Consider the following 10,279-nt stretch of genomic DNA (forward strand, 5'->3'; position numbering starts at 1 on the left):
ATTGCAGGTAAGCATATCAAAGTTTTTGAGAAAACTTGCAAGATCCCCTTGCCTATTGAAAAGGCACTGTGTAACAAGGGGATCAAGAATTGTCACTTGCACAGCCATTGATTCATGAAGATCCCTCATTAGACATCTGGATACACAAACAAAACATGTCAACAAAATATGGTTCCTGGGAAATCCATCAAGAAAACAAAAGCAAATCCCTACAAACCTCAGGCAGATGAAGAGGACTGTGTCAGATATCTCAATATTAGGATTCACAAGCATGCTTGTATCCTCAGGGGCAATGTCACAATACACCTCATCCTCTCCAGGCATGGACACATCAACTATCATCTGACCTGTCACATTCTTATAAAGCTCTGAATTGGATGAATGGAGAATCTCAGCTTGCTGAGAAAGAAGTGCATCCTCTGAAATTTTCTCTTGCTCTCTCTCTTTTTCAACTTCTTCTTTGATATCCTGAGCTTTTCTTGTATCATAAGGATGGGAAATATCTTCAATAACAACAGACTGCTTGGGTTGCCTTGCTGGAGGGATATTAAGAATTTCAAAAGCTCTCATGTCTTGACTTGGAATAGGCTCCAAAGCTTTGTCAAACTTATATCTAAGTCTGGACACCAGCACAAAATCTTTGCTCATAAGAGTGATCCTATGAGCAAATGCAGCAGCAATGTAGCCATCATTCATAAAGTCGATTAAAAAATCTTCAGCAGCCTCTTGAAGACACATGAGGGCCTGGGTTTCCCATCGAACTTTCTGAAGATATGTGTTTCTCATTTTACCAACCAACCTTTCTGATATGTCCCTGACAACCCGTGTAAATGGCAGTCGAGGGATGAGGAGACTTGTAGATTTCTGTGCTGCTCTTATCTCTCTTAAGGACTTCACTTGATAATTCAATCTCTTTCTTGCTGTCGCCCTCGCACGAGGCTTTGGGAGGGGCTTTTCCTATTCGGAAGGACCTGGCTTGTCTTCAGTTTTTGCAGTCTCCAATGGTGGGTAAACTTTCCTTGTAGTCTGCTTCGTCCTTGCCATTGAAGCTAGAAAAGGAGACCAGATCAAGGAATTTGTATGATAGGACAAAAAAAGGAAGTAGCCCGAACGAAGCGATAAAGGGATTCCAAAGATTATGGATGGTGATTATCGCTTGATTCGGGCACGAAGTAAAAATAAGAAAATTCTCGAACGAAGCGATGATGGAAATCCGGGATGTTCGGATTTGTGTTATCGCTTGATGCGGGATGGAGAAAAAAATGAAGGCCCGAACGAAGCGATGGGTGCAATCCTAGTGGATCGGATGTGAGTAATCGCTTGATTCAGGCAGGAACGAAGCGATGCGGAGAATGCGAGGATCTCGGATGTTCGATATCGCTTGATTCGGGTAGGGAATTGAGAACGCTTGATATGGGAAAAGTGGGGTTGAGAAACAAAAGGTAGCCTGGTTTCGCTTGATACAGTGACGGAGAAAAAAATGAATATTTTTAACAATATTAAGTTTTTATACCTCGGATATGTCGTACAAAGTACCGTTGAGTGCACGTGGTATGTAATCATTATTGCCACGTGGCGTAAACGGTCACTATTTAATGTCTTTTAGTCACGCGCTTTTAAAATTTTTCCCCATTTTTGGACCACTCGTTTGCGTCAGATCAAGCTGTGCACCGTTTTCTCTTCCAAACCCTATTTTGCAAAAATCAGAATTAATTTGGAGACCTTGGAATTGTCAAATCCCGCACCAAGCGATAGAGTCATTCCAATTTTTTTGGACCTTCCGTTTTCGCTTGGTTCTGGCACATCAGAATTTTTCAGGCATTTTTGTCAAATTTCTCAATGAGTAAAGGTGTTGCGGGTCGACATGAGCTTGTTGAAGAAAGCCCAAGTGAGAAGCTCTTGAATGCTATTTTGCAAGATGGTCATGATATGAAGGTATACTTTGATGCAGTGGAGATTTTCAATCCAAGGTTTTCTCTTTCAGATGTTTTGTTGAAGCTCAAGGACATTCTTGAAGATGAGTACAACCAATTTGAAATGTCAATTCAAGCTCATTGTTTTCGTGTCGGAGACCATGATTTTTGTCACCTTACAGATTTTACACAGCTATCTGTGGAGAAAGCCAAAGTAACAAAGAGGTTCAGTAGATTTTCAAATAGAACTTCTTTCACATGCCCTTCATCCATTTCTTGTCCTATCCATAAAAAACATTGCAACCTTGTCCCCAAGGATGTCTCCTTTCTTTTCTTCCTATTTTTGAAAGCAGAAATACAGGATAAAGAGCACCAACCAGAAATTGATGCAGAGAATGAGGAAGAAAACTTAATTGTCACCACAGTTTCAAAGTTAGAGAAATGTGAAATTTTAGAAGAGGAAGAAATTGATGTTCAAGCTGAGGAGAGAGAAAGTGCAAATCTTGATGTTGCAGAATTTAGGGCTTCCACTATTACTGAGGAGCCTTCAGAGGTAGCAAGTATATCTGAATCCTCTGTTACTCTTCCAAACCTTCCTTTCTTTTATATCAATGAGAAAGATTTTATTCCTCTTTCCTATCTTCAAAGTCTCTTCAATATCAGAGAAGACTATTGTATTGCAGCAATTTCAGAAGCTTGTGAAGTGGCCAAAGACTTTATTGATACAGAAGTAGAGCCAAAGGAAGAGTTTTTGGCACTTGATTTGCAAACATCTGACAACTCATTTATCCCTGCTACTGATGCACTTGCCTTGTGCCTTAAAAAAATGGAAGAGGGGAAACCTTCCTTGAGTGATGAGGATTTTGAGGACAGGCTCATTGAGTTAGGTATTGAGTCTTTTGGCAGAGATTTCAAGCTTCAGGCAGATTCTGATAAAGTGGAAAGGGTTGGCTCTTGCAACTTGATGAAAGACAAAGTAGTAATTGAGGATGAGTTGCAGAAGGTAGCTTCCATTTAATCCTTTGTTAAATGTTATTGTGATTGTAATTTTTTTTTATTGAGGTTTTTGTCTTGCAGATTGAATTGCTTGATAAGGATGATTTTCTGGCAAGAGCTAGAGGCACCAGAGTGAAATCTACAGAAACAAGGTCAAGAAGGCCTTCATCTGCTCTCATGCACTACTTGCCTACATTGGATAAGGCTGTGTTCTGTGCATTCCACATGAACTTCTCTGAAGATGCTGAGTTGCCAATATTTGCCTTCAAGGTGTTGTCAAGGTTTATGGGATATACTCCCCTTCAAATAAATGCTAACAAGGTTTTGCTTCTAGAGAGAGCTGCTGCTCTTAGAATCTTTGGATATGCTGCAGGTTTCAATGCCTCAAGAGCAGGATACTTTCTTTGCTACTCTAGCTATGCAGCTGCAGCTGAGGTGTCAGATATCAATCTCCTTGGAGGTTATAGAAGGAGAAAATTTTTGAGATACAGAGGTGACATGCCAAGAAGTCCCAAGAGAATCAAATACTAATGTACACAATATTTTGCAAGGACCAACTTTATTTCAGCAAAACTTTTTGTTAGAGGTACAAATGTGTTAGTAATCATTAGTCTCTTTCTTGAGGTGTTGGTGTAGTTTCAGATTGCTGGGTCTTTGATCTCATCCTTTGTAATTGCCTCCTGTAGAACCAATTGAATAATTCGTTTAGTGCATTGCTTCTTCTTTGTCCACCTCCTCCTCTTCGGGTACATCTAAAAAAGGAAGTTCTCGCTTGATAATGAGACTTTTCCAATCCTTGTGTATTCCATGTTGCAAGTGGTCCTTCTGTAGCAAAATATGGTCCATGCAAGTAAAGAATATGCTACAAAGAAAATTTTTGTTAGTACATTTAAGAAATTTCAAGTAATAAGTCTGGACACACCAATATATAACTGTTTTGATAAGTCTGAATTCTCACCAAGTAATAAGTTATGTCTTTTTCTCCCCAGGCATCTGTGATAGCTTTGATCAAAAGCTTTATTGCGTTTTTGAAATCATCTGCATAAGTATTTGAACCAACTTGTCGTCTAAGGACTTTAAAAAAATTGTCGAGTTTTTTCCAAACTTCCATACGTTTGTTGGCTACATCTGGTCTACTTTTGACATTTGTGGTGATGACACACAGCTGTTTCCAACAGTTCCACATTGCGTTGACTTGTTTGGTGTCATGGTTGCTCAAAAATCTTCTCGCTTTTGCTCCTCCCATTGAAACATCTTGCAGAACATCACCTGTTCCTCCAGAAAGAACAGGATCTTTTTTAAGATGCACTTCCCCACCATGAAAACCCATTTGAGAGAGCAAGGCTTCGCACTTTTCTATGCACTCATCTGCAAGTTTAGTCGGCTTAATAGAATATGCATAGTCCAGATGAAGTCTGAGCAATTTGTCCAAGATTCTTATCTCTGCATGCAGTGTACATATATGCACATTTTTCAAATGTATTGGTAGAATTGGATCCCATATTTTAACAGAAGTTGGATAATCGACAATATTCACATTATTTCTGGATGGTGGTTTTCCAATCTCATTTTCTGCAAGCCATTCTTTTGTCCCTGTGCTTGCCATGCAATAAAGACATGGATATTTGGTATTTGCTCCTCCACATACACCAAACATACACTTCAACGCCTTGAGGTCGGCACTCAAATGCCATTCCACAATGAAATCACCTATGTCATCAACATGAAGGTGTTCACCTGTATTCTGGCTCTGAATAACTGAAGGAATGTCTGTTTTTGAGAAGAGCCACTTTAATGTTTCATGACTCTCTACTGGTACCTGAGCTGATCCAATCCACCATAGCTCCATTTCTGATTGAGTTTTGTGGTATGGAGAATCAAGCTTACCCTGACTATAGTCCAATGCTTTATTCATTAGGGATATAGATATTCTTTCCATTTTTTGACACTTTTGGATTTGAGCTTCATCTAATTTTAAAACAAATACAAGTTTTCCTTCACAATCTATTTCTCTTATGTTGTAATATCTCACCATAAAAGATTGGACTTTTCTAATGTTCATCCAAATATTATTATAAACGTTGTATTCAAAAGATGATTTTTTTTTTGTCTCTCATATGGCATTGTTCCCTCAATATGGAAATACTCTCCGAAATGTTTAGAAATTTCCTCATTTAACATAGTTCTATATTTTCCAACATTGTGAGGTCTAGGCAACCCAAAAGCTTTGATTTTGTAATACTTAAGGACCCTGAACCAGGTTTTAGAGATGGCTCTGTATCCCTTTCTACTCACTCCCACTGTGTCACAAACTTCTTGCATTTGGGAAGGCTGGACTAATAAGTCCATATCTTTTAATAGATGTTGAAAGACCAGTTTTTTTTGAGTTTGATTTTCAGGAAGTTCTAAAAGTTTCAAGATATCCGACCTATTCATAAGCTCATTCAAAAATCTCACCCTTTCCTGAGCATTAGACATGTCAAATCCTAGAAGGTTAGTAACATGATCTCTTACAAGTTTTAACCTTTTTTTTCTTTGTCCAGATCTCTCTGTTAAGTTAACTACATCCCGCATTCGTTTTACTCGTGCTCTTAATCCTATTGGAGTTTCTTTTAAGGATTTCAATTGATCATTTTCTTGTTTCAAAGACACTATTTCGTTTTCAAGTTCTAAAATTTTTGTTGCATTCAAAGATGAAGTATTTTGAAGATATGTAGTATATTCTGCATAATTAATATGTGATTGAGATAGTCTTGAACTATAACCAAGTAAGCCATCCTCCCCATCACCAACAAATCTAATCAAATCATGTGGTGTGTGAAAAGAAGGATACCTTCCTGTTTTGGGATCCGGTGGATATAGACTTCCATCTGTCCATAGGTCAATATGCTTCTTTCCTTCGTTGCGAAGATGTTGAGCTTCATTTGCACATGATAGGGATCTTTGATAGACACTCCGTGTAGTTGCATACTCTTGGTTGAGCTTGATGTTCAAATGAAACTTTCGATTAGATGTATCACTCATTACTAACCGAGCAAAAAGTATAAGCAGAGCTATTAGATCATGAGAGACACAGAAGAATGAGAATGAGATGTAGCTTGTGAAATTTTTAGAGAAGCAGAGGAGTGAAATTTTTTTGGAGAATGGATAAGAGCGCGTTTGGAGAGAATGGTCATTTTGCCACGTAGTCACTAAAAGAGGACAAATTTCGAGACGAGCCATTAAAGAGTAGCATGAAAACGATCTATTTTTTAAGATTTTAAAATATGCACTTAGATACGTATTCAGTCAGATAGATACGCTTTAAATACCCAAAACGGCTAAATTTGGAGCCGTTTTGACCGTCAACATTCTACTAATTAGCAAGTTAGCGAAATTCCTTACACAGCCCATTTTGAGACGTTTTTGGCCCTAATGCTTTGCAAGGTAAGAGTCCATAGTATGGAATTTTGTTTTAGCATTTAAGTAAATGATTTGTTTTTATTGTTCTCTATAAAGCTCCCCAAATCAGCCAAAAACCAAAACAAATAAGGGATTGCATGCAAATGAAAAGGGAAAGGAGGTTAAGAGATGGAGGAGTTGTCCCAATGGAAAGAAGGCGATTTATGAGATCATGAAACTTTTGGTTTTGAGATGAGAAAGAAAATGGAAAAGGTTGGGGCTTACCATATACTTGATTTTATTTCCGATGAGGAATAAGGATTTGTAGCACAAGCTTAGAAGTTGCATGTGGACATCTTTATAAGAATCCAAATACTCTACAACAAGGCCATTTTGCCATAAAAATCAATCAATACCAATGAGAGGAAAACCCATTATGATTTAAATGATTTGATCACTAAACAATTTGGATGGGTTGAAGCCCATGTTGAATTAGTTGCACTTGATGAGGCTTCAAGTAAGCATAGGGCTAAATACAAGTTCAATCCTTTATTTTTCAATAGTTGATTAATCTACTCATGTTACAAATGGTGATGAGCCCCACATGTAGACAAGCGCTAAGCACTTGATGTAAAATATATGGGATGATTGAGATTATGATGTGTAATTCCAACCATGACCAGAAGATTCCAACCATGACCAGAAGACTAGGTGTACATAGAGCTAGAAGAACCAATTTTGGGCCCCCAATTACTAAATGGACAACCAGCCATTGTAAAAAAGAGAGCTCATGTACATAAGTGACTTATGAAATATGAAAAGATATACAATCCCATTATCACAATTGAGTATTTTTCTCTCTCCATCTTACTCCCTTGTGGCTATGGTGGTGAGCTTGTGTGTATACATTCTTGCTTTTTTTATTGTATTTGTGTGCTTATAGGTGATGCTCCCTCTCTTGCCTATTCTCTTTCTTGATTATATGTGTGTGCTTGTGGGTGATGCTCCCTCTATTGCCTCTTCACATTCTTCTTTCTTTCTGTCTCTCTCTATTTCTTTCACTCTTGAACACACCAAGGCATTGAGATAGGAGTTAATCTCTCCATAGCTCCTTCTCTCATTGCTCCCTACCTAGCTTAAGGAAATCTCCACTTGAGTGACACAAGTGGTGGTGGAGTGAGTCCATAGCAGCTTCACATCGAGGAGTTAACCCTCATTAGGATTGGCTAAATTCATGTTCGCGAACCGACTCTTGCATTGTCTCTTTTCTCTTCTCTTCTTCCTCTCTCATGCTTGGGGGATGCACCTCCAAATATGTAAGTCTATCATGTGAGTTTAAATGAAAGGGATTTTTTCATTCAAAATTTTAAGATAAATTTACATAAATACATTTAAAAAAGGGGTTTTAAATCAATTTTTAAAAAAACCCGTAAGTCCATAAACAAAAAGGGGTCATTTTATTTATGAAAAACTCATAGATAAGGGATTTTTAAATACCCCTTAAATGCCCATGATACATAGGGTTTCTTTTAGTAGTGCACCACCCGAACTCTCATGCAAGGAGTATGCTCATTTAGGTGAACATGTTTGGCACCATTGCTGGGGATAGCACTTAGCTCAGGGTCTTAAGCTAGAGTCTTAATTTGCCTGGATGGAATACAAATACACCATTAGGAGTGGTTATGAGATGTTTTTTTTAATTTGTGTCATTTTGTTTTTCTTTATACAATGGATTGCGATGGAGCATTTGGAGCATGAGGATCTTTGGAGGCTACACCAAAAGTGGAAGCTATAAGTAAGTTCCCTAATTTTACTCTTGATTCTATTAATTTTGGTTTTTTCTTCAAGTAGTTAAAAAAACATATTAGCTTAATCCCACTATTAATCTTAGGATACTACGATTAATTAGGCATTCCTTGCATCATTAGGTAGCTTGGAAATAGCCTAAGTCGTTCATTTAAAAAAACCCAAAAAATCATCATTGAGGGAGATAAATCAGGGAAAGACGAGGAAAAAATTGGGCACAATTCAGTCTCGGGTTGCATCTCTAAGAAGACGGCTGTACCTTCCTTAGCCATGCCCATTCACTTCCGATGGGAGAATCTTTCCAAATCTATCTCATAAATAAGAGTGATGTGAATTAAAAAGAGCACAAATGTACATTAAAGGCATAAATGTGGTACAACTGATTGTTATGAGAATATTTAAAGGCAGCTATTAGAAGATATGTCATTTCAATAGAGTTAAGATACCTGCCCAGTGAGTCTCTGAGTGTATGTTCATACCTTCATAGATGTACGTACATTCCTTCAAAGATGTACATATGTACCTTCACTATCCAATGCCCGTTTCCCCCACGTGAGATTTTTTTTGCTAACACAAGACACGACTGTACCCTTTGTAATTGAATGACCATTCCCAGTCGAGGAACACCCATTCATGTATCTATCCATGACTATACCCCATTGACACGAGATTTTTTTTGCTAACACGACACGACTGTACCCTTTGTAATTGAATGACCATTCCTCAGTCGAGGAACACCCATTCATGTATCTATCCATTCATGTATCTATCCATGACTATACCCCATTGACGCATAAACGGCCGTTCCCATACAAAGGAATGCTCATTCCTGATTATGACCATGAATGGTCTTAGATTAAGGCAAGTGTGCATCAACATCAGGCGAATGCCCATTCCTCTATACAAACGGCCGTTCCTAAGATTCCACAAAGAAAAAATTTCCCTTTCTAGAGTGTACTTTGCACTGATACTTAACATATTCATGCACCTATGCTCATGGAAATTGGTACAAAACAACCCCTTTTTTGAGGAGGCTGAACCATCCTAGGCATAATCACTTGCTAGATAAGACCCTTTTGGTTAACACAACATAGAGTCAAATAATGTTGAATCTTGATAGTACCAATGAAAGCAAAAGGAACATCCAAGCATGAGACGTTCCACCCCCGACTTAGAGATAAGAGGATTGGCTAGCCAGCGCGCATGGACCATTGACTCAAAAGAAAGACCTAGGATTCTATGCACATTCACAGAGGAGTCTTTCCTCCTCGATACATAAAAACGTTATCTTGGAAAACACATAATGAGAAGAGCCCCATCCTAGGGACACAAGCATGGATCGTCAACCTAAAGGAACTATCACACCTCAACTCAATTCGAAAATGGGATGTGGGAAAAGGCCCAATGACCCCATCCAAATCTATCCAACAATCTGGGAAGCCATGATGACTCCTATGTCAATAGATTCATTCCAAGATCATAGGCCAACACCAAGTCTAGGACGAGAACTGGCTCACCAATGTTCAAAAATAGGTGATGAGATTGTAATGCTAATGATGTTAATCACTTAAATTGTGAAGCAAAAGGAATCCCTCACATAATCATACACAATGCTAGTGAAATAAGTGAATAGATGCACCAAGCATATGAGAGACCAAACAATAAACATCATGAATGTAAATGATAAGTAATGAATACCATGATTACCTTAATGCAAGAGAACGAAGCCCTTTTTCCCACAAAGGAACCTCCAAGTATATTGCCAACAAATGGTATGTAGCACAAATCAAGAACAAAGTCTCCTCTCATGTACAAATGAGTGTAGAGACCTCAAATATATAGATCTCCTAGAGGTAAGAACTCAGGCTCCTTAAGAAGCCTCCACCTTCCCCTGATTGTCTCATTAGACTCACCATAAAGTGACTCCTCAATCAAGGGTTGTACCTATCATGCCTACTCTGGTTAACCATGGTAATTGGAGACCTTGTGACCTTAAAACTTCTATCTTCTCAGGGGGTTCACCTAAAAAAATGTTAATGTACCACGTGAGTTCAATAGGAGGGGTTTTTAATTAGATACATTGAGAAAAATTAACAAGATTACATTAAGAGGAGGGTTTTAATTCAACTTTAGAAAAAAATCCGTTAGTTCATAAGTAAAGAGGGGTTGTTTTATTGGGGTAA

Source organism: Cibotium barometz, chromosome 26, assembly GCF_041138505.1.
Source record: "Cibotium barometz isolate CiBa-2024 chromosome 26, ASM4113850v1, whole genome shotgun sequence".
NCBI classification, from domain to species: Eukaryota; Viridiplantae; Streptophyta; class Polypodiopsida; order Cyatheales; family Cibotiaceae; genus Cibotium; species Cibotium barometz.